Source organism: Anguilla anguilla, chromosome 6, assembly GCF_013347855.1.
Source record: "Anguilla anguilla isolate fAngAng1 chromosome 6, fAngAng1.pri, whole genome shotgun sequence".
Taxonomy (NCBI): domain Eukaryota; kingdom Metazoa; phylum Chordata; class Actinopteri; order Anguilliformes; family Anguillidae; genus Anguilla; species Anguilla anguilla.
The window spans coordinates 7,247,166-7,272,283 of record NC_049206.1 but is presented as its reverse complement, the minus strand read 5'-3'; the positions used below and the strand labels follow the sequence as shown (position 1 = coordinate 7,272,283).

The 25,118-nt window shown below is 49.5% G+C and overlaps 1 protein-coding gene across 5 annotated transcripts in view; it reads right to left on the bottom strand.

Moving 5' to 3' along the window:
- astn1 (astrotactin 1) overlaps positions 1-25,118 on the bottom strand; it is a 323,396-nt gene that overhangs the window by 50,011 nt on the left and 248,267 nt on the right. The gene's annotated exons all lie outside the window — the stretch shown is intronic.

Here is a 25,118-nt window from a genome sequence, read left to right as displayed (position 1 = left end):
AAGACAAAGCCTATACATCCGAACTTTCACATGACACTAAAGCAAACGTTTGGCTTTTGAAAGGACTGCAATTTAGGCATTATTTGTCAGTTTCCATCCTGTTACTTTTGCGATGTTGCGCGTTTATACATTGTGTTACATAGAACAGGTTTTGAACACAGCATGGCGTTTCCAGATTCATATGACGTGCATGAATTCATAAGTTTCTATTATCGATAAACTGGTAAAGTAGAGCTAATTTGCAAATTGACAGTTGGTGCATTTTCAAGATAATGGCTCGTATTGCTACTGTAGGGGGCATTTTTAATACTGGATGCTGTGGCTTATGTCATTAGCATTCTCCATTCCACTGGACAGATTAGTGAAATGTCTCCTCACTGTCCATGGCAAGTGCATAGATATTTTTAAAATAATTTGCTAATAAGGTGATGGTTAAATAACAAGCTCTCGAGGTCACTTCAATCATACGCCCATAGGTATCGTAACCATTTACATCTGTCAATCACCACAATGCTGCTATATAAATCCCATTAGTCAGTCGATAAGAGCAACAAAACAAAAAAAAAGAGAGAGTGAACAAACATCGCTGTCATAATTAATTTGCTCGTTTAAGAAGCGAAAGGGTCCGGCGAGCTTTGAAAAGAGCCCGTGAAAGGAGGCCGATCGGTCTCTCTCTTCGGTCGGCTTTGATCGCCCCGAGGAACGTTAATTGAAACAGAAAATATTCGGCTAATTAATTGTTCATTAACGTAACCCCCTGTGAAAGTGCGCCGTTTCACTCTCCATCTTTCGTCCTTTTTTTCTGCTTCTGAGGCATGACCCACTTATGACGGCGGTGATCGAAACAAACGGTTCCCAGCGAGACGGCGATTAGCCAGAAGCAACACAACCCTTTCGAAGCACCCCTTATCGGCAGGCATCGACGAAAAGGAACGAAAATCAATTATTCACTCGTTAACATCGGCTGCGCTCCTACGCAGGCAGGGCCACACCGCTCGCTTCTCTGCATTTTAGAACAATAGCAAATATAACCACGAGCACTGATAACCTGGGTTCAAGCAGACTTGCCAGGGAGGGCATTGTGTCTAGTATTATACATTCAGGCGCAGGAGAGCTTCGTCGCAAAGCTCATTTCCGGCACAGTCCAAATTAAACTACGGTAAACTTGGTAAACTACGTATGTGGCAGATAATCAAAAATTTTGGCTGCTGATTGGCTCATTTGATGAAGGCACTATTCTAGCTCTTGTCCATGGGGTGCCACCAGGGATTTGGGGCCCCATGAAAAGATATCACATTGGGCCCCACCACCACAGGCCCACCCCATCTCTGCACAATTACACCCCCCCCCCCCCCCCTTTTAACACCCCCTCGGAAGCATCTTAACCCCCATACGGCACCCCCTGCGTCCATGAACAGGCCCCACTGCCCATCCGGAAGGGTTAGGGCGGTCAGGGTCGGTAAGGATCCCCAACTCTCCGCTCTCTAGTGACCCCTGCTGGTTGATGGGGTGCCTGCAAGCACACCCTGTTCACCTGCACACGGAGTACAGCATCCTCCCACTCCTCTCTGCACTCTGCTGAACTGAAGGGAGATAAGGTACCGCTTGCCTGGGAGGAGAGCACGTGTTTGCTCAAGACCCGGCTCTCTGCAAAGCTGCTGTGACAATGCCCTTTCTAAGACGCGCTATACAAATAAAATGGAATTGAACTGAACTGAACTGAATTGAATTTAACCGAATTGAATTGAACTGAACTGAACTGAAATGGACTGAATTGAATTTAAATTGTCTGTGATCTCCTGAATCGATGCCAGAGGTTCCTGCAATGGGCAGGAAATAGGGGGATTGAGCACACAAAAAATAATAATTTAAAATGTACATCATAGCTGAATCCTCACAAAACACTGAATTTTGCTATTAATGAAATTCCCATGCATACACAATCCTTAAATAATCTGAAATAAGCTGTGCACCCCCCCCCCCCCCCAATACGTTTTCTTTACAGGTACAACGTGCAGTGGAGTACTACAGCAGCTGCTGAACGCTCAAAGCTCTCTCCAATCCCCCCCCCCCCGGGGGAATAATAATCCTTTCCCATTCAATTTCAATTCTCGAGAGGGTAAAAAAAATAAATAACCAATGGGCCTCAGAAATCTCGACGACTGAATTAAAGCCGGCGACCTTTTCAGTCGGTCAATCTTAAGAGTAAATCAATCGGCGGTTGTCGAGCGGCGGTTGTCGAGAGGGAGACGCGCGGGTCCGTGCGCGCGGCGCGCGACGCTCGCCTTCCGGAAAGCCCCGCCGCTCCGCCCGCTCCGCCCGCCCGCCCGCCCGCCGCCCCGCCCGCCCACATCGATCTCCAGCGGAGGAAATGTGCGCTCACGCACGCCGGCAAATTGCACCCGTTTACTTCAAATCCATTCTTTCTGACAGCGGCCAAGCGGGGGCTTCTCTCATTAGTCTGGCAGGGCTTTTTCGGCTGTTTCGTTTATGCTCGGTAGGACTAACTTTTTCTCAGCCCTGGCGGAAAGGCGGGCGGCGGGGGTGGGGGGGGGGAGGGGCTGTTCCAGAGGAAATTGTGCTGAATACACAAAGCGTTTGGGACATTTTCCGCGTCCATTCACAAAACGTCCCAGTCTGTCTCTCTTAAGACGGCATACGCTATCCTGCTGTAGCCTCCTGTACACGTTTCTGGTGCTAGCGTTAGCAGCGCCGAGCTAATGTTGCTAGCCCACCAGCGGGGCCCACACAGGTATCCGTGGTGATAAGATGGGGCCCGCGCTTTTGACCGCGTGATCCCAGCATGCCTTGCGCCTTTGGATGTGGCCATCTGCCCCCCTCCGGCGAGGTGCCGCGCCTGACCTGGCGAAGGAGAGCTACCTGCGCTAGCCGGCCGCGTCAGAAAGGTGATGGCGCGATTCGTCTCAGGACGCGCTCTTAAGCTAATAGGTGACGACCCCGCAGTACAGGACGCCCGCCAGCACTGTGGGGAGATGTAAGGTGAGCCTGCTCGCTTAATACCTCCAGGCCCTTACACGCCGCCCGCTATTTGCTCACCTTTAAGAGTACGCCACGGGCATATTTTAGTCCTGCTGATTATGCAGAGCGAGGGAGAGGGAGAGTGAAAGGGAGAGAGAAGCAGAGAGAGAGAGAGACAGAGAGCAAAGAGAGAGAAGCACAGAGAGAGAGAGGGAGAAGCAGAGATAGAGAAGTAGAGAGAGAGGGGGAAACAGAGAGAGGCAGAAATAGAGAGGCAGAGAGAGACAGAGACAGAGAGAATCTGCTGAACAGAGATTATCACATGCAGTAAGGAGTCACTGCTGTCCCAGAGGCCGGGCGTGCTCCCTGAACACGGGGAGGCTGCAGTGTTTTCGGACGGGTCACTAATGCACTGGGGGGGGGCCCCAAGAACACTCCCCTCCGGGGTCACGGCGGGTTCGGCGACTGCGGAGGAGTCCGACGGGCCGCCGCGGGTCAGCGCCCTCGCACTCCCCCTTATGACATCATCGGCCGCGAGTCAGGACGGAACACGCTGACTTCCTCGTTGCTCAGACCTCTATTAAACCGCAGCGCTGTTTCCGTGACAACGGAGTTCACCTGGCGGAGTCGGCCTTCAGTCCTCAGGAACTAAGACAATAAATCCAGTCCCTGTGTGCCCGGGTGCGAGCGCTTGCTCTCAGACTCTCAACCTACCAAGGGCGACTTGGCATTAATGAGCAAGAAGACCCCCAAAATAAAATCCCAACTCCTTAAATTAATCTCCTGGAGTGTGCTTTGTAGACAGCAGAAACACCATATAAGAACAATATGCGACACAACATTTAAACAGCATTGGACGCACCTGTCCAGTCACAGTGCTACACCCGACTTGACTTGGCTCATATGGGTTTGTTGTTTTATTTTTTTGTTTTGTTTTGTTTTTGAAAAACTGATTTGTTTTATTTATGGTGCAGAAGAACCGAGATCGGCAAAATGAACCTTTCTGCGGTTCAGAGTCTCAGCACAGCTTAACAGCATTTAGGATGAAGGAGGCTCGCGTGGCCCCCCCCAGCCTGGGCAGTCGATGGCTGCTCCCTGCCGCTCCGACCGCGGCCCTCGTCCCGTCGCTGATCGATGCGGGTGTTCTGAGGGCCATTTCCCTCCAGTGTAATGGAGGGCCTAAAACAGCTCCGGCTCATCAGCCTCCACGTCAGGCATCCCCCCTGCTGCCCTTAATCCAGGACATGCCCCCCCCCCTCCCCCCCACGTGCCTGCGGTGTTTCAATCAGAGCCGAACCTCCTCTGTCCTGAGACGGAGATGAGCGAGGACGGGACGGGTCGCCTGTGGACCCCCCCTCGGTAGCTCCCTGTCTGATTGAGGTTTGGGTGTATGTGTGTGTCCTCTGGAAGAGAGGCTACCAGGATCTGGGGTCTCAGGCTCAAACAGCACTGGGGAGAGAGAAAAAGAGAGAGAGAGAGCAAAAGAGAGAGAGACAGAAAGATGGAGGGAGACAGAACGAAAGACGGAGGGGGAGATAGATAGAAGGAGGGAGAGATGAACAGATAGAGGGAGGATAAGATGGGGAGAATGAGGAAGAGAAAGGAAGGGATAAAGAGAGATGTGGAGAAGAAAGAGAGAGATGAGGGTGAGATGAGGGGGAGCCATAGAGACAGGGGGAGCGATAGGAAGAGAAAGGAAGGAGGAGACTGGGGTAGAGAGAGAGAGAGACGAAGCAGGGAGAGAGAGAGGGAGTGAGACAGACGGAGAGAGGGAGACTGGGGTAGAGAAAGAGAGATGAAGCAGGGAGAGAGAGAGAGGGAGTGAGACAGACGGAGAGAGGGAGAGAGAGAGGGTGATGAAGCGGGTAGATAGAGAGAGGGATAGAGACAGACGGAGAGAGGGAGACTGGGGCGGCGGGCGGGCGGGGGGGAGACAGTTAAAAGCAGGCTAGTGTGGAAGTGTGGGGGGGGGGTGAGTCGGTTAAAAGCAGGCTAGTGTGGAAGTGTGGGGGGGGGGGTGAGTCGGTTAAAAGCAGGCTAGTGTGGAGTGTGGCAGGCGGGGGGGGAGACAGTTAAAAGCAGGCTAGTGTGGAGTGTGGCGGGGGGGGGGAGTCGGTTAAAAGCAGGCTAGTGTGGAGTGTGGCAGGCTGCCCCCGGGCGTTTGTTCCCTGTCCCTCCCGAGAGGAGTAATTAACAAAGAAATTAGAGAGGAACACGGCAGCGCCCGGCTTCCTGTCTACTCCTCCACTAACGAGCGTTAATCACTCGCTCTCTCTCTCTCTCTCTCTGTGTCTGTCTCTCTCTCTCTCTGTCTCTCTCTCTCTCTCTCTCTCTGTCTCTCTCTCTCTCTCTCTCTCCCTCTGTCTCTCCCTCTCTCTCTCTCTCTCTCTCTCTCTCTCGCTCACTCGCGCTCTCTCTCTCTCCCTCTCTGTCTCTGTCTCTCTCTCTCTCTCTCTCCCTCTCTCTCTCTCTCGCGCTCTCCTCTCTCTCTCCCTCTCTCCCTCTCTCGCTCTCTCTCTCTCCCTCGCCGAGCGGGCGGGCAGGTGGGCGAGCGGACGGGGTGTGCGTGGCGAGCGCGGGGTTGCCGTCGGAGACGCGGCCCTCTCTTTCCCGTCCCGAGGCAAGCGGCCATTCCGCCCCTCCCCCCCCCCTCCAAAATTCCGGAATCCTCTGCAGTGCTAATTAATGGCCATCAAAGCGCATGGCTAATTCAGCCGGCTTGTGTGGCCACAATGCATTTTTAACAGGGGCGTGGGTGCAGGGGAACTCTGTCAGAACTCCCCCGCACCCCCCATTGAAGACCGTCTGGACTTGGCCTCATTATTTTACCGGAGTTATTAGAACATTGTGTGTGTTTCGTGTGTGTGTGTGTGAGAGAGAGAAAGAGACCCTCCCTCCTCTATTCCATACATCCTGCCACAGGTTTTCACCCTCTTCTCCATCCCACTGTCGCATCTCCTCACCCTTCCTGGTTGAGCACATAGACGTTAAAAGACCGGTCCACCTGACACAGCGGGCCATGTGAAATCTGCAGCGACGCGGCGGCAGCCCCGCCGGACCCCACGCGCGGCTCGGGGGCCGCCCAGCGTTCAGGTTTTTTTCCTCTCGTCGCGTTTTTGATATACGCCGCGGCGTGTAGCGCGTGGCGCCTGGCCTCCTGCTTCCCGCGCCCCTCCCTCCGAGCGCTGCCATTCATTTCTCTTGCCGAAAGCGCTGAGGTCACTGCGTGGCGGTGATGGAGCACCGCTGCTGCAGGCCCCAGGGGGGCCCTCTCCATATGGGGCTTCCCAAGCAGAACACAGCAGGTGGGAGTGCTTCATTACACAGGGCCAGTACAGGCTAAGCTAACCCACAGACAGGCCAAATACAGGCTGTAATCACAGGCTAGGCTAACCCACAGACAGGCCAAACACAGCCTCTAGCCACAGGCTAGGCTAACCCACAGACAGGCCAAATACAGGCTGTAATCACAGGCTAGGCTAACCCACAGACAGGCCAAACACAGCCTCTAGCCACAGGTTAGGCTAACTCCCACACAGGGCAAAGACAGCCTCTAACCACAGGCTAGGCTAACTCCCAAACAGGGCAAACCCAGCCTCAAACCACAGGCTAGGCTAAATCCATACAAAGGGCAAACACAGGCTAGGCTATCTCCACATGATCAGATCAGGAACATAAGCGACTCAGAAGGTAAAAAATGGTATCCATGCACGGGCTCGAGCACTGGCTTTGCCATTACACAGTAGAACGCTTCTTTCATTGTACGAATGATTAAATAGCAAAAGGTTCCATGTTAAATAAACACTGCTGGAGAACATTTGATCCCTCTTGGATGTAAGCATGAGCTCTTGTTAGCATTAAATTAACGCTGCTCCCTTTTTATTTTATTTTGTTTTGTTTTTACTGTGCGGCTGAACATAGCTGGGAATGCACAGCGGCAGCACGCCGACGGGTCTGCCTCGCCGGGGGTCCTGTCAGGGCGTGAGTTCACCAACGATCCTCCGGTTCTCACACCGTCGGATTCGGGCCGCGACGCTCCGGACGCCCACGGGGAGACCGTCTGTCGCCGGGGGCGAGAGATGCGCCAGGCCGCGGGTTAGCAGGTACGGAACCGGCGAGCGGGTCACGGGCACCGCGTGCGCTCCAACTTCGGTTCTTACCCGCGCAGGTATGGGGGCCCATCGCAGTGACACACGGGCCTCAGCTGACCGCGGTAAAATCTTGAGCGAAAATGGGCGGCACAGTTTGCTCGGACGAATGAAATGAAAAACAGAAAGGTTCGGAGCGGGTCCTGTCCTCCTCCTCTGGCTGGGGGCTCCCTCTCCAAGCCACAGGCCACTTTTCACACGGCGTGAGAATCTCTGGACTGGGAAAATACCGCGAGACGCAAGGTCTTTGCCATCGACAGTTCAGTTATGAAAACACTGTCACATCGAGTGGCCGCCTGCCATTTCTGAAACTTTTCCCACATCCTAACTTTTTTCTACATGACCGATGCAGTGACACAAAACCAAATTCAGTGAAAAGTTTCAGAAACAACAGTGCTAGACCAGATTCAGTTCTAACAATGGGCTTGGTCAAGCTCTGGATCAGTCTAAGCTTGGGCCTACTCAAGCTCTGAATAAGTCTAAGCCTGGGCCTAATCAAGCTATGGATCGGTCTAAGCTTGGGCCTACTCAAGCTCTGGTTTAAGTCTCTGGTTAAAGTTGTTACTGGCCCAGGTCTAACCACAGGCTAACCTGAACTCCAGGACTATCCACAGGAATAGCTCTAGGCCGAGTCCAACCATGGCTCCAGCTACGTTCACAAAGCCCTATAACCCACCACACTGTTGAACCTGCAGGTGGAATGACTTCAGTCCAGGCCGATACAGAAAGCTCTCTCTCGCGTTTCGCATCAGTTTGCTCTCCCACAACGCAATTCTTCCACAATCCCCCGCGTCCGGTTCCTCGATTGGAACTGACTTTTCAATCCCCTAATCCCACTTCACCAATTTGGGACTGACCCCGGGCTCTCTGTTACACCGAGCATAGCAACGGCGAGCGGCGACGCTAAGCTTTTAAATTGCGTGCCTTTTTACGTTCAGGCTGTGTGTGACATCCAATCCTGCATTGCACTCGCGGGACCAACCAGAGCGCGAATTACAGGACGGAGAGGTATCTCAAAAATAATATCCGTGTCAAATTTTCTCCTTTGATGACTTTGGAAAATCACGCAGACTGGTTTTTTAAATTTTTTTACCCCCAATAAATGTGTCGGCTCTGCGGTGAATATTGAATTTTTCCACGGGTAATCATATGGTAAGGGGAGACACAAAATCTATATGCCAGAGACATCAGGAGAGTCCACCGAAAAGGGTGTGATTCATACCGCCTTTGCATGAGTGCTTACAAGATTATAAATCAAGACCAACTGCATAGAAAGAAGACAGAAGAAGAATACACATCAAATTAAGCACAGGCGCAGGTGCGTTGTTAGGTGGTACGTATGGACTTGTGCAACGCTCCAGAAATGAGTTGCATTTGCCGGATGAAAATTCACTTGGAGCGGACTATTTGTTGGAAGCGGGAAAGAGATGAAAACTCAAACCCCCCCAGTCAAGTCAGACTTCAAATAAATACATAAATCCAACAAATAAAGCACACGAGATGTTGGAAATAACGTTGTGCCCTAGTTTAAATATTACATTTTCTAAGGAAACGAGATTTAAAAAAAAAAAAAAAAAAAAGCTGTTACTTTTGCATCCGCCTCACACCTATTCCTAGCAGACGGCTTGTGATCTGGTGCTCCTCGCCCTGACTATAAAGGAGGAGGCCCGAAACAGAAGGCCTCTGTAATGAAAACTGTCAGGGAGCTTTGGAAGGCCCAAGTTATTTCTGTACCAATCGCTGCTCTCTCTCTCTCTCTCTCTCATTCTCACTCTCTCTCTCGCTCTCTCTCTCCTGCTTCTGCTTCTTCTTCTTCTTCTTTAAAAAAAAAAAAAAACTCCCTTTCCTTTATTGTCCGGACTGATCTTCATCAAGCCAGCTAATGAGTTCCAATGGAACTCATTCCAAGCGGTGATTAGATTCCAGTAATAAATTATGTGTGTACTCAGCAGGATGTTACCCTCTGATGGCGGCTCCCGCCGCCGCGAAGCGCCGAACGCCGCCGTGTTCCGCGGCTGCCGCCGCCGCCGCCGCCGCTGTCATCTTCATTACCGCGGAATTCAGGAGCTGGTCGGCCGGCCAATCAGGCGGCCTCTCCCCCCCCCCCCATTGTCCGCTTTCGACACGAGCTCCGGGAGCAGCCCGCTTTTTCGAAACGCTTTCCTTGCGAAACTTCCAGAAGCTCTACGTGTCTGTTTTCTTTTTTTTTTTGTCGGTGCACGTACAGAAATAAAATAAAGAAACGCATGAATAAATGACGGCTCAGGAGCCTCGCACGACAGGCGGAGCCGGCGCAGGTTTACGGAACATCAAAGGTAAGCTTAAATAACGAGGCTCTGCGGCCCCACCCGTGTCAGCGGAGGAGAGGGGGAAACGCACATTCGGGGGTTCGTCGGGATTTGTTTTCATTTTCCTCTCGCGTGGCGAAAGACTTCTGACAGCGTTGCGCTCTGCATAGAGCTAAACAGATGAGGTTTACCCGGATTTATCAATAAAACATAAGCACCAAGGGCGTCATCTGTCTTTTGATCCGGGGCCTTTTCAAGGGTTCATACCAGTGTCAATCACATCCCAGTAAAATGGTGATGTGTTTGGTTTTCAAATGTTTACATCCAGTCAAAATATATAGCTTGAAAATTGTACACTACTTATAAATGACTTATTACTATTATTGAGACACTGGTTCTGAAGCATTATAGATTCCTAAAGTCCTGTCGCTAATGCAAACCAACGTATCTTAAATAGCACACAGCAGTGAAATACCAACATCCTTATACCCCTGTAGCAGTCACGAGTTTTCACCCTCTGTATAACCAGTATATAACTATATTATAAATGTACATTGCGGTTCAAAGGTTTCATAAACAAAGTGGGTTCAAGTTTTGTCAGGAACCTAAGCTTACGTTCATGAACATTGTCAGGGAGAATTGAAAGGTGGAGGATTTATATATACCAGCGTGGTATTTCTCATATTCGCCACATTTCGGGGTCATTCGATTCACAAATGAAAGAAGCAATAACAAGGAACCCTGCGTGCACGTCAATGTGACTTTCTCTCGCTCCCTCTCTCTCTTTCTCTCTCTCTCTCTTATCCCCGTGTTATTATTCTGCCAATTTGATTCTTTTTGAGGGGGACGGCCTGACCGCAACTCCCAGCATGCACTGCGTGAATCCCTTTGACTCGCCGCGGAGCGGTCGGACCCCGCCGTTCAAAGTGCGCTCGCCTCCTCCCTCATTTTCTCCGCGCGGCGGGGGGGGGGGGGGGGGGGGGGGGGGGGGGGATCGGCGGACAGACGCCAATTACCGCCGTCGAAAACCCGCCGTCCCGCTGCCCCGCTTCCTGCTCCGCTAAATAACCATTACCGAAGCGAGAGACAGGCGGCGGGGGAAGAGCCCCACGCTCTTCTGCCCAAACGCAGGCCGCTCCTGAGCGGGGGTGGAGTGGGGTGGGGCCCCGGAATGAGATTTAATGCTCGATTTGAAGCCCCCGGTCTGAACAGGGGACGGCGGAATTGAGTTATAATTAGGCAAGACTGACAGACAGGAGAGGGAGCAGAGCCCCCCGCTCTTCTGCCCAAACGCAGGCCGCACGTGAGCGGGGGTGGGGTGGGGTGGGGTGGGGCGGGGCCCCGGAATGAGATTTAATGCTCGATTTGAAGCCCCCGGTCTGAACACGGGACGGCGGAATTGAGTTATAATTAGGCAAGACTGACAGACAGGAGAGGGAGCAGAGCCCCACGCTCTTCTGCCCAAACGCAGGCCGCACGTGAGCGGGGGTGGGGTGGGGTGGGGCGGGGCCCCGGAATGAGATTTAATGCTCGATTTGAAGCCCCCGGTCTGAACAGGGGACGGCGGAATTGAGTTATAATTAGGCAAGACTGACAGCATCTTTCAGGTAATTAGGCGACGCCTGATGAAATTCCCGGGAAGGGGGCGGGGGCGGGGGCGGGGGCGGGAGGGGGGAAGAAGCCTCAGCTTGCCTTTGCTGGCTGGAATCAAAGTCATTACCGCGTGGCGAATGGAAAGAGAGGAAGTGTCTCGTCTGCTTATTTGTAAATCTGTTTGTTTGCCTTTCGCTGATTGTGACACGGACGAACTGCGGCTCCCCGTCGACCTGCTTCAGCGTATGATGTAGTAATTGTTCGCCATGACAATGCTCATCCAATCACTGACCTAATTCCATTAATCAGTGCGTATCCGTCCGACTCATTTTTTCCCTTTCTTCTTTTTTCACTTCCTGGCTTCATCAGGAAAGTTACCTGATGTTGTATCATTTTCTCTCATCTCTGCTCCAGAGAGAAGATGTAAAAAGCTCTGTCTGGAAGTAATCCCTACTTGTATCATCTCCTGAAGCGAGAGGAATTCAGTCTTACCAGATACAGCTCTGAATTCGTTGAACTATTTGAAGTATTTGACACAAGCAGTGAAATATCAAATTAAAAATTCTGGCTCGCACTGTACCTTAATAATCTGCATGCTCTTCAAAGAAGGTTTTGTTGCCAGGGGAGTCATTTCTGATTCCAATGCTTAGGTCAGCTCAAAAGCCACAACCAAAAACTTTAATGAAAAAATAAAACATTGCACAATCCATAGGCACGATCCATCCTGGTGTCAGTTCTATTGATGTACTGGATTACTCATAGCTAGCAAGCGATACATTACATAATTAACAGGGGCTATAGGAGCCATTTCCCAGATGCAATTAGCGCTTGTTGTCCACGAGCATCACTTCAGAGAGCTGGCGCGCAATGAAATAACCTCAACGCTTCATGGGGATCGGGCACGCAGAAAACGCACGCTATCGCATTAGCATGTCCTTGACTTATCCCCCCACAAGCATTGTTAACATTTATGCAAATCCGCGCCAAGCGGTCCAGCGGAACACCGCTGCGCGTTTCTGCCGAAACAAGCCACCGTTCCACACGTTTCAATCGCGTGCCTTTTCAGAGGCGCCGTTCTCTCGCACGCGAAGTTTAGAAGCGCTCGAAAAGGCGGCTTCGCGGAAAACAATAGTTAACCGAATTTATGAGTTGGAGGCTGCGGCGCTGCCATTGTTTCTCCTGAGCCAGGTATTTATTCTAAACGGCTTCAGTAAATATCCAGCCCCATAAACTGTTTGTAGAGAGGATGAAAGCTGCGCGAGGATTAGAGCATCTGCTCCAAGCCTAAAATGCTAAATGCAAATGTACTTGGCTAATTTACATGAACAACTGTAGAAAACACGAGGTAGAAGTTCTTCAGAATATCACTTGTTCAGTTTTTTTTTTTTTCTTTGTGTCTTTTTTAAATTTATTTTTAAATCAATCCCATTCTAAATTAGAATTACAGGCAGGAATTAGGCATTTCAAAAATTGTGTCAGTTTGCAGGTCTTCCGGGCTGAAACACAATCACGGTTTTACAACAGAAAAACCAAAGCACTTGAGTTGTCTCCATGTCTTGTAGTCTTCAAAAACATTATTTTTACCCTTTGTTCAGCCCACTCCACACGGGAAAGGGATATGATTGGTTGAACAGCCTGCACTCGAAGCTGCTCCCAGTGAAGCTGCACTATTCGTAACCAACAGAAAAAAGGTCAAGAGAACTCAGCGCTGAAGAGGACTGACCTGGAGCCGAGTCTCGCGTAGGAGGCTCAGTATTAAATTTGCAGATGTCTTCTTGGTGAAAAGAAAAACACAGCAGCAAGCTAATGCTTCCAAAATATCCCTTTGTTTTTTTTCCCTTCACAAAGAAACAGCACTTCCTTGCTAATACTGTTCGCTGCCCACGTTTCAAGGAGAACTTTGCCCTCTCACACACTTCACAATGTTTTCCCTACTCAGCCTTATTGTCTTGTTGTTTTATTTATTCATTTATTTATTATTATTATTTCACATTTTTCCTTTGCAAGGCGGCTGTTGCTATAACAATGACAATACAATGACAATACCGGCTGCTTGTTCTGAGGCAACAGCTCAGCTTCTGTGGAGATCAGCGGACCGGTATGTCATAAGGATGGGCTGATGACAGATTGGATAAACAGATGCATTTAATATACAGATTAATGGATCTGTACAGAGGATGCTATAGGCCAGGGGTGTCCAGTCCTATTTGAAAAAGGGCCAGTGTGGGTTCAGGTTTTTGTTGTACCCATCACTAACAGGCCTGATCATACTTCTCAAGGTCTTGAGACTATGATTAGTAAATCAGTTGAATCAGATATTTTAATGCTGGCCTAAAACCTACACCCACGCCAGCCCTTTTCGGATAAGACTGGACACCCCCGCCCTATTCAATTCAATTCAATTTATTTTGTATAGTGCTGTTTACAGAGTAACTGTCACAAAGATTTCCTTTACAGAGAAACAGAAGTAAAACTGAAAACAGAAACCTGGCACGAACACCCAAAAAACAAGCCAGTGAGGTAAAAAAGCTCCCCGGCGGGGAGAAAAAAAACACTCAAATGGTGGTGAGAAAAAAAACTCCCCAAAGGGAAGAAATCTCAGGAGGAACCCGGCTACAGAAGGGAGAGCCCATCCTTCACTGGCCGGCTCGGTGTAAAGACTGATGTTAGCGAAAAGCAGGGTGGCCGGGGTCTCCCACTCCACCATGCAGGGGCGTTACCTCATCATGAAAAAGCCAGGTGCAATATCCAGGCTGTAAAGCACTGACAGGTATGCAACCACAAAGCCTCTCTTCGAAACAGTACACTCCAGCTCACTGTGGTGAGCGAAGGATTCTCAGTGCTGCAGCGTTCCCTGGTGATGTCATTCTGCCTGACAGGCCTGGTCAATATCGACTGCATTATGAGACGCTAACTATCTTGGCTACGTGTTCCCTACACAGTGAAATGTTCAGTGTTAAATGGACTCTTACAGAGTACATATTGTCCCAACTATGTACTCTGTTTGAGTTAAATTAACACTGAATATTTTACTGTGCAGCGAATATTCTGAAGCTGTTAAAATATTTCTGCAGGAAAGCGTAATCTTACAGCTTCCGATGAGAGCTCAACTGCAACATCGCGTGAACGGCGGAGCACAAACAATAAGGGAGCAGGGTAGCCGTTTACCAATTCACTAGTTGAGCATAACACTTACAAAAACTAGCAGCTTCACTTTGCGCCACTGCTGTCAATCACAGCTGGCGGGTGGTGTCGCCCCACCCCTTTCCCATGATCGCAGGCTCCTTGGCTAGCAGCCTGGCTGTGGGAAACCCTCCATTGTCTTCTAGCGCGCTGCATGGCGTTGTTTGGCTCGCTATTGTTATTGCTATTGGCTCGATCGGACTCTTTTGGGCCGGGGGCTTAAGATTTGGCCAGAGCGCTCCCCCCCCCGGCTCGTTCGGGTCGGGCCGGGTCGTAAAAGACGTCGGGGCTCGGGCACGGCTCCCGTCTCGCACCCCGCCCAATGCAGACCTCCGATGCGCCGCATCGCAATATTCCAAACGCCTTATCAGCAAGAGGGCAGCCCCGGCGAGGCCGTCCGCTGTCCCGACAGCCGAGGCAGAGGCTGTGTGTTCAGAATGATTAAATTCCTTTTCTTCACCCCCCCTCCCCCCCACGAGACTGTGAAATAGAAAATTGCAAAGCCATTATTATGACTAAACGTATCTAATTTACCAGAAAAAAAAAAGAGAGGGGGGAAAAAAAACGATCAGTAACTCACCTGAAAAGGCCAGGGCCGAGTTATTATGTTCGGGTAATGCGATAGCATCTTCAAAAAGCCGCTCGGAAGAGCCGCGGCGTAATCTCCGCGCGGGAGACCGCGACCGCGGCAACGGGCCCGCGCTCGCCGACCGCAGCGGTCCCTGGCGTCGCGTGCGCGGGTTCGCGCGAGCGGTGACTAAAGGGAGGGCCATTCCAAATGGCGAAACAACGTGAAAGAACGGGACCTGCTCTCGCCGGCGAAAAAAAAAAGACGGGAAGGCAATTACTCCTCCGTTTCCAGGAGCACGCGTGCTCCCCGCCCCCCGCCCCCGCCGTCGTAACTGGTACACACCGTACACGCCGTGACACACGCTGTAATTAAGCTGATCTGTGATCAGCCGCGGCTCGGCCACTTTGCCGCGACGCGGTGGCGGAGCTCACTGGAGAGGATGCTCTGCTCTACGATGAGGCTCTAAAAGCCGTTTGCTCAGCGCGTGAAATCTATCCGTCCATCGCAGCGGCCCGAAGGCAAACAGACAGCGAAGTATCAATGTGAAATCCTAATGTGGGCTAATTGCCATCGCTCGTAAGCTGAAACACTAACGTCTACAACGTGAATTTGGCCGAACGCAGCAACTGGATAAACAAGATATAAGAGGGAAACGGTGGGGGATTAAAACAGAATCCTCTCCGAAGGTAACGAGCTCTGTGGTTTAAAAAAAATTATTTATAGTAGTTTCTCGGGCAGCACGGTGGTGCAGGGACCAGCACAAGAAGGTACTGAGTTTGAATCCCGACCGGGGGCCTTTCTGTGTGGAGTTTGCATGTTCTCACCGTGTCTGTGTGGGTTTCCACCGGGCACTCCGCTTTCCTCCCACAGTCCAATGGTGTGCAGTAGGCTAACTGGAGATTCTAAATTGCTCATTGGTGTAAATGTGGGAGCGAATGGGTGTGTGTGCCCTGCGATAAATTGGCCTCTTGTCCATTTCATGCTGGGATAGGCTCCAGCACTGCTCCCCCCCCCCCCCCCCACCACCACCCCCCGCCCCTCCATTCTTATTTCTGAATAAGTAAAAAGCGGTTTAGCAAATAGACAGTAGCCTAAGTGTTCGTTTTTTCTGAATTTAATATCTTCATTTGCACAACCCAATATCTTGCCTGCTGTGCTATTGTCTTTTGTTTGAAAAGTGCTTTGAGCACAATGCATGAAAATGCACAAATGTGGTTATTGTTGTTCTAGTTAATTTTATAATCTTGATTTTTTTCAGACACATTACTGAAAAAAAAAAATCATTGTTAGGGGACTTAGCGCCAACAATGCCCCCATTTTGAAAAAAAAGGACTTAGGCTACTGTTCTTCCAGTCCTTAACGTAAAACCACTGCAACAAGTCGTTAATGATGTCATGCAAACGTTGTAGTTCAGGTCATGTTTGTGTTTCCTCATTGTCAGAACGCGTGGGCGGCTCGAGCGGAGGACGACGCGGACGCTCCAGGGCACGGCGGGGCGTGCGAGCTGACGCTAAAGACGCGGCGACGCACCAGCAGACGCGACTCCCCAACGTTCCGCTTAACGAGGTCCGGCCTGTTCCCGGCGGCCCCGAAAAAAAACCTCCCACCTCCTCCGCGTCCACGGAAACCCCCGGCGTTCCCGCCGCAGAGGGGCGGCCCTCACGACCGCCAACGCGCCGCGCGGCTCGCCTGGGTCCGCCTGATCAGAGCGATCCGCGCGAAAATTGTAAAATAATAAAGTAATAATACAGAGTACGTGACCCACTTAGCGAGCGCTAGGAGTCATTGTGCTCAGCTGTGATTGGCCTGGGCTCGTGTAATCAATGTTAGGACAGGCCCCCGGGAACCGGCGAGAAGAAAGCATCTCCAGGCAAGGTGAACCCAAACCGCACCGGGCCAAAACAAAGGCTTGTGTCGCTGCAGGCCCCCGACAAGGGGCCCCGGAGTCGACGCAGAGCCCCAGCTAAGTGCCCCCCCCGCCCCCACCCCCCCAAACCCACCCACCCACACCCACTGGGGTTGGAGGGGGCCGTTCCATTTGCAACACGCCGGGAGAGATCCGTGCTAAATATTCATTCATCTCGCTGCCTGTCTCTTTGGATGCTAATCAATTACCGGGACAACAGTGCGGCCTATTTATTTCCAACGCACCCCCTGGCTCCCCCAACCCCCCTGGCCCTCCCCAAACCCCCCCCCCCCCCTCCCCAACGTCCTCATCACGCACACCCTCGGAGCACGGAGCACCAACCACAAGCTCCATGGATTCGCTCCTCTTTGAAAGAAGGACAGATTGGACAGGAGAAAAAAAAAGCAGGGAAAGGCGGTGGGGGGGGGGGGGTCAAACTGTTTTGTGCAAGCAGCCCGCCCCCCCCTCCCCGAGCATTCTGCCGCCAATCGCCTGGGTGATTGAACTACAAGGTGAAACTGTGTAGGAAGGGAGCAGAACCACGGTTTCTTTGAGAATGGGATTTCTGGATTGACCCGACTTCTTCTTGTTTTTTTTCTTTTTTTTCCCTGCAAGGGCTTCACGGTCCAAGGCCTCTCTTTAAACCGATGAGCAAGAAAAAAAAAAAAAGACTGAACAAATGAAGGTTCTCTCAGTTATTCAGCTTTTTGTATTCACCAAATATCGCTCACTCATAGCCCCCACAGCCCCTACTCACCTCCGCACCTCAGCGCGCTCTCTGCGTGTCAGTTTAATACGTCTGCTTATTCATTCAGGCTCAGGCTCGGCCTCAGCGCTCGCCATGGGTGAAAGACCCTGTGCACTTAAAAACGTAAAACAAAGGGGCGGCGGGAACATGTCTGAGATAAAAACAAAAAGGAAGAAGGGGTCCTTTGTGCGCAGACAAATATTTCAGGGTCTTTTGAGTCTCGCGTTCGCCCCGCGCCTGTCTGAAAAGGTCCCGCTCCTCTCCCGGAGCACAATGAGAGACTCGGATCTCTTCTGTTCCGCCACTAAATGAACTGAGCCCTGAACGTCTGGCAAGATCAAGTACCTCATTTTGCAGATTGAGCGAGTAATAATACAGAGTATTATACACACACGCATGCGCGCACACACACACACACACACACACGCACGCACACACGCACACACACACACACGCACACACACGCACACGCGCACCGCATTTTCTGCCCCACCACCTACATCTCATCGCTGCGTTATTAAAAGTAATGATGAGACGTTATTTATGTGAATATTTCCCGCGTCCCCTGGATGGCGGGCGGTGGCTCTCGCCTCTTCCTCCTCCGTCTGCCGAGCTCACGGCAGAGCTTAAATCTCGCAGGTTTCCTTGACACAAACCATGATTGAAACACCGGGAATCAAAAGAACCTTATCGCTCACGCCAGCCGCGAATTAGCCTATTGTAGGAAATATGGAACCCGTCTCTTACACCGGGCGCACTGATATACCGTAGGCGCGGTCATTACACCGGTGAATAAATGATAATGGAAAGGGTGTGGACAGCGAAAGCAGCAGGCAGCTATGGAGCGGGGACGCCGTCGCAGCCAACGCAAGCTGCGCAGTATATCTGTGATTTATGCTTCGCAGCAGACGGCAGATGCTGCCTTTTGGGATTCGGTGGCACTGCCCCTCGTATGGTGGATTCTGGACAGACGTTTCCCTCTTCGCTACTCTACGCGCCCACCGTGCACACGTCGCGCCAGATAATTCCACGGATGCTCGACGGGTTTTGGGTCTGGAGAGCGCGTGTCCGTGGGGGGATGGGGGAGGGTGGGGGGGGGGACTCACATACCCAGGTTATCAATTACTGCCAATGACATTCTTCTGGACTGGTGTGATGTCAAGTTTTTTTCCCTTGTTTTTTTTGTAATGCATCTTTTCCTGTATTAGTGTTGAGACTGGGACCCGCAGATGGAAATGAGATATGGAGCTAACTTTAGTGCATCGGCTGTGACGGGCGTGGTCCCCGTTAAATAAAATAACAAAGTAAAGGCTAGGAGCTCAGAGAACCCCGCCCCCACCCTCACCCTCAGATCATCGCGCTTAAAAATGTCCCCTGTGATTGGTCTGTTGAACGCAGTTCAACGGTTTCTGCATGCCCGTGCAACACTTAACATAACATAACGTAAGTTAACAAAACATGACATAACGACGAGAACAGGACATTCAGCTCAACAATTTTTTTTTTTGCCATTTTCCCACCATTAAAGGATACCTAGCGCTCAATTACCTATAAACTAGATAGCATCTAGCACTGCATCGAGCCTAGTCTTGAAAACCCCAAGAGCTTCTGCCTCTACGACATGACCTGGCAGGCTATTTCACACAGCGACCACTCTCTGCGCAAAGAAAACTACTCTCTATGTGAAGAAAAGTCTTCTCTCGTCTTTTGCTCGGTAATACACAAACCCTTCAGTCATGGCAGAGGGAGACGGCATTATCTTGAGTCCACTGGAGACTCTGCCAACGTCAAAAAAAAAAACGCGGTACAGAAGAGTGTTGGTAATTTCCGGAACAGTCTTTGTGGCCATTTCGTTTTGACGCAGAGCATAATTTGAGAACCTGCTTTAAATTATTATTGTGTAGGAAGGTCTTTCCATTCCTGTCATTACCCTCACAGGTCTGAATTCCGATCCCAATGTGACGAACATGAGCGCGATTGACTGAGCTTGGCTTCAGCTTTTCATTCTTAATATTTGCCTGCGACTATTGTATGCCAGCCTTGTGCTTGAGTTGATCATTCATCAGACTAGGCAGTCTGTTTCTCTGCTGCTTTCTGAAAAAAATAAAATAAAAATTAAAAATGAAAATGTACTGCAGGTAAAATGGTAAATAAATAAATAAATAAATCAACCCGCTAAAACACGATTTTAATGATATGATAATCAACTATGCTGCAAGGAAATTGCAAAACGCGAGATTCTGAGTGCGCGCTCTTCAAATCTCAGAATCTTTCAACTTTGCTTAAAATATTACCATGCGATTTTCACAGAGTTTGACACATCAGGCAGGTGCTAAAAGAATTCAGAGACAAACTCTCGCACAGCCTCTGAATATTAAAGTTCTCGCTGCGAAGGAAGACTTGGAAAAAGTCACATGACCACGGCCATCCAACACCGACAGAAGCCAGAAGCTAACGATCGCGAAGTCACGCCCCTTTTGACACAGAATAAAAGAGGTCAAAAGTGCAAAAGCAATATTCACCCAATGCAAACAAACAAAGCTCAGGATGTCACAGCCACATCAACATGGTCTTTCTGAACACTGATCACACTTTCATGTGTCACATCGAATGTATTCCCAGAGAAGACCCTTAGTCACAAGGCCTGGCTCATAAGCCGAACTTTCCCCAATACATTCTTTGCAAAAAAATCAATAAATGCTTCTATTTACACTGAACTGGAAAGATCAAAACCATGACATTGTGTGTCCTGCCACAATGGCCTATAAATCTCTGAATAAGACAATCTGCCAAATAAATAAATAACAATAAAATAATCCTAACTTTAATGCTGTCGCAGTCAAAGAAAAATCAAAATCCAATTTTTGAAAGTGATAAAGATTTAAAAACAACAGAAAAAAACAACCATAAGATTACAAAAAAAGAGAAAAGATTACAGACAGGCTTATCTTAAAAAAGAATAAACCATAAAATAGTAAGACATACACAAGAGAACATCCTGTACTTAGGGACACAATAGCAATGTATTGTTCTTTGAGATGTAGGGCTATAAACATAAATCACACAGACAGACACACACACACACGCATGTATGTGCACACACACAGACACACACACACACACACACACACACACACAATGGAAAATTAAGTACACACAAACACCAGATTCAACTGCTTTCTTTTATATATATTTTTAAAAATGGACATCTATTAACAGGGAATTGTTTTGTTTTTCTTTATAGCTAATACTTGTATTATTTGCAACACCTATTTCAAGAATGGTGAGTGAGAGAGAGAGAGAAAAAAAAAACACACACACACACACCAAAACAGAGTTATTATCCGACTCTGACCCGGCTCCTCCATTACCATCTCCATGACGATCACCCTAACCCGCGCGACTGTGGGAATGCCGGCTTTTCGCTCCTCTGCATTTCAGCACAGGTGCCTATACACCCCCCCCCCCCCCGAGGATTCTGGGAACTGAAGCACTGAGAGGGTGTGCACGTTATTAGCCTGGAATATTCCCTACGGTACAGCGAGGCCAAGCGCGTTCTGGAGCCTTCAGCTGGAGTTCAACCCGAGAACAGGAAAAAGAAGTATGGGTATATCCAATCAACTGCACGAGGGGAAGAGGAGGAGAAGAAGAAAAAAAAAGAAATTGCAAGGCGGGGAGCGTACACACACCAATTTAATGGGTTAGCAAGGCGCACGCAGACGCTCGGAACCTCACGCACGGGGTCAGGGGTTAGTTAGGAGGAAGGGATATCAATTCCTTAGCGAGGTGCGGGAGACAGCCGGCTGTTTGCTCGCGAATGCGAAAACAAATAGCAGAGCCCTCCTGCGCAAATGAACTCCAGACAAATGAGACGGGCTCTCAAACAGGACCGAGCCTCGAGCATCCGCTCTTCCTTATCTTCCCCTCTGCCGTTTGCTGGTAATGGCCGATGACAATAATTAAACGGGCTATTGACGTCAGTAAACCCCACTCAGTCTCCAGACGCGTTCCCTTCATTCGTTCGCGTGTGTGTGTGTGTGTGTGCGCGTACCTCCGCATGCCAGACACTGACCCACTTTAAAATTACTCAGAACGCTGAGGATCCGTAATGGTGCGCCACGCGTGTCTCTTTTAACAGCTAACATCTGCAAAAAAAAAAAAAAAGGTTTCCGGTAACGGGCGTGCTATAAATCACCTGACTCGGCCCGTCAGCTCTGACACCAATTTATCCTCATTAGTGATAGCCGTCTGTGCGAGCTGAGACAGACACATTACTCTGCTGGTTGTGTCGTAGTTGTGTTTGTGTACAGTACTGCCACACAGAATAAGCTCTTCACTTTTTTTCCCCCCCTCTTGTTCCGGAAGCCTCTGGAAGGTGATGTCATACTGTACCTCCAAGCAGGCTGATCCTTATGGCTATTTACAGACCACGCTTAATCAATTTTTGTGACTGTCAAGCACATTTATGTTGTGTTTTACATTAGTATACATCACACGGCAATACATACCATCCCATTTTTTTGCTTTTCATGTTAATGCCGCAATGGATCATGGGAAGGCTAATCATCCTAATCCATCACACAATGTAAAGTATTATACTCATGACCATCAATTGAGTGTTGACTATTTCTGCCATGACACCTTACAGGTTAGCCTCTTGGAGAGTGGAGTACCTTGTTCTTCATGTAATATCTACAAGCCTACTGAAAGTAAAATAAAAACTGCACACCAACTATGAAAAGAACGCTATTACGTTTTTTTTCATAAAACCTTCTGCAAAATTAAAGAGTTTTGATTTGCTTTTTGTGTTTTGAAAAACAGTTTAGGTTTTTTCCTTCTTTACAAGAGCAGAGCCGGTACAGTCTTAAGATCAATGGAATTAGAATTCCAGAAGAAGGTATTTCAAAAGGCTTTACAGGCCTACTTTTTTTTTATCCGGTGTTTTGTGTTCTTTATCACTGTACAGTGAGTGACACTGAAATGCAAGATTCTCTTATTTCTGTAATAATATTTACAAATCTCTCACTCAGGCGTGTCACAGAGACGTCCCAGGTTAATTGAGCCTAAACACCGGCTTTGACCAAACGTTCCTCTGACTACCTCTTCAGCTCCTACAGTACGGCTCATATCAGACAGTAACATAGCAACACATTTTAATTGTTTTAATTGAGTCATCATCGTTCGCTGAGGTCGAACAACAAGGTCGTGAGAGTTCATTCGACCGAATTCAGAGGTAGAAATGGTTTCCAAGCGATAACTTTCAGAGATATGTGAGTTAAAATGATCAAAAAGTGAAGGTTTTAGCTTTTTTATCAGTAAACTCAAAGTGAAACATGACCCCTTATATTTGATTCAGCTTGTTGCACATCTGACTTCACCTCTTTCTAAAGGAGGTGGCCAAAGCTCAGCGCTCAATTGCTGGGACACAAAATGCCTCTCAGCAAAGAACACGCTGTTCAGAACAGACTAATACAAATTTCCACACTAAGCTCAGTGCGGACACAGTCGAAATTTCAGCCCACTTTAAGCTCTTTGTCTACTTTCAATCCTCCTCCAATCTTTTATATGAAAAAATCCAACGTGATAAATCCCCTCCTCGCTTGGCAAACAGGCTAAACGTGTTCTACAGCTTCCCACGTAATTCAATCAAGGAAGCTAATGAGACAGCGCAATGCCATCTCAAGCCCTTTTCATCCCAAGAGCGAACCGCACTTTCTGTATGTCTCATTACCACAAGCTGCAGTACCGCTTCTTTCCTACAGAGGGCAATTTTGTCGCGCGGCACCTCTGAAACGGCAAGCGAAAAAAAAAGCACAAAGAAGAAAGAAATATCTGTCTTGAATTTTTGTTGCACTGTGCCAAAACAAGCACTCTTCCTTTAGTGCCTTGTCTTAATTAGGGTACACAATATATTATTTGGCTCCCGCCTGGACACAAAGTCGCGCTGGTCATTAGCGCTGAAGAAACAGTTTTACTCGTCGTGATTAAAGGAAACGAGCCGCGAACGCGCCGGGCGGACGGAGTAGGGCGTCGGCGAAAACGCCGCCGACGGCCGTCGTCACGGACGTGGGTCACCCGGGTCCAAACCCATCATCATCCACGGCGCCGTCGAGCGCTCCCGTCTCCATCAGACAGAAATGCGCATTTGGGGGGGGGGGGGGGTGGTGGGAACCCCAGCCTTTACACGGGCACAGGCCCTGGACTGAACCCACGCAGGGGATTATGTCGCTGTTACAATCCTGCTTTTTCACAGGAAGACTCCAGCGGCACTGCGCCCTAGTCTACAGCGTCTCAAAGAAAATCGCCCCCAAATCTGAAGCATTAAGCGCATTTGTGTGACGCTAAGAAATTGTTTTAGTAAATATAAAGCCGGTCCCGTAATATTTAGCAGGGTGACCCACCGTGAACTAAAGCTAGATTTATTTCCAGTGTTGGGAGGCTACACGTTGTCAGTTTTCCCCTCATCGTACGGTTTTTGCCACTGCGTTTCTCTCAACGCTTCTGAAAGCGCTATGACCCGCGTGAACCTCAACCTCAAAATTCTCATGACCACACAGCCAGCGATGGACGGCTGATTCCGTCACACTATTCTACTCCATAAATCCCCCCCCGCCAACCCCCCCCCCCCACCCCCCATTTCCGCATGTCGTTCCGTACATCTCAATTTATAGCCGTGCCATCGTAAATTCAAATACGCGGTACTTAATGATGAGATTTCACATTAAATTCCACTTAGTTCCCCTTTGGGCATGCTGCGCTGGACGTAGCTGACGGCCTGTTTCCTCTCTTGGGCCTGACCTCCCGATCCCTTCCTGGTTAATCTGATTGGACAGGATAAAGAGCAGGCCCCCATATTTTGTTAGCGCTCATCCACTGACGGCCAGGCATTGTTTTGTTTTGTTTTTTCTCCCCAAGCTTCCATCGCATGCAAATCGTGTCAGCTTTTAAACTGGGACCAAGAGCTAAGCCTTAGCAGCTCACGGGAACTGAGCTAATCCGAATGTGAGCAGCACTGAACCATCCTTTACCTGGCAACCATGGAGCATTTCAGCACTGCACAGAATGTTTCGCTATCCTACTGATGCGCTGTTGTTTATCAACCAGAACACCAAAGGGAACCTTTCGGTCACTCTTCGTTGTAACAGGGAACTTGATTTTGATGCACCACACGCACAACATTCTGACATCAATCCGGGCACCACTTGCTCATCCACCAGAATGTTAAGCAAATGTTAAAAAAGGTCATCTAAACAAAACAGCAATATCTCTCTGGTTTTCTTTCACCACTATTTCTTTTTGAGGACAGTCCGTGGGGACAACGACTCCCTTTCCCCTACAACATGATAAGTTACATCAGTGACCAGTTTGGACACCGTGTCCGAAGTTTTCATTTTTTCTATCCATAATCAAAGAAATCCTACGGGACTGTGTTTTTCCTTTCGTCTCAAGAAATAAATGGAGAAAAAAAGGAATAAATGAAATCCATGGTCGCTCGGTACTTCTTCCACTCATACATCAGTGTCAGCCAATCAAAGCGCTGGAATTCCTTGGCTGCTCATTCTTTTTGGGGGGGTGGGGGGGTGGCTTAACAGGCCTTGCTTATTAGAAAGAAACACACACAGGGTCGTGTGCATCGCTCTTCATTTGCCAGGGCACTGGAACACGGCTGGTCGGAGCGCGCGGACGCACCACACCGCGACCC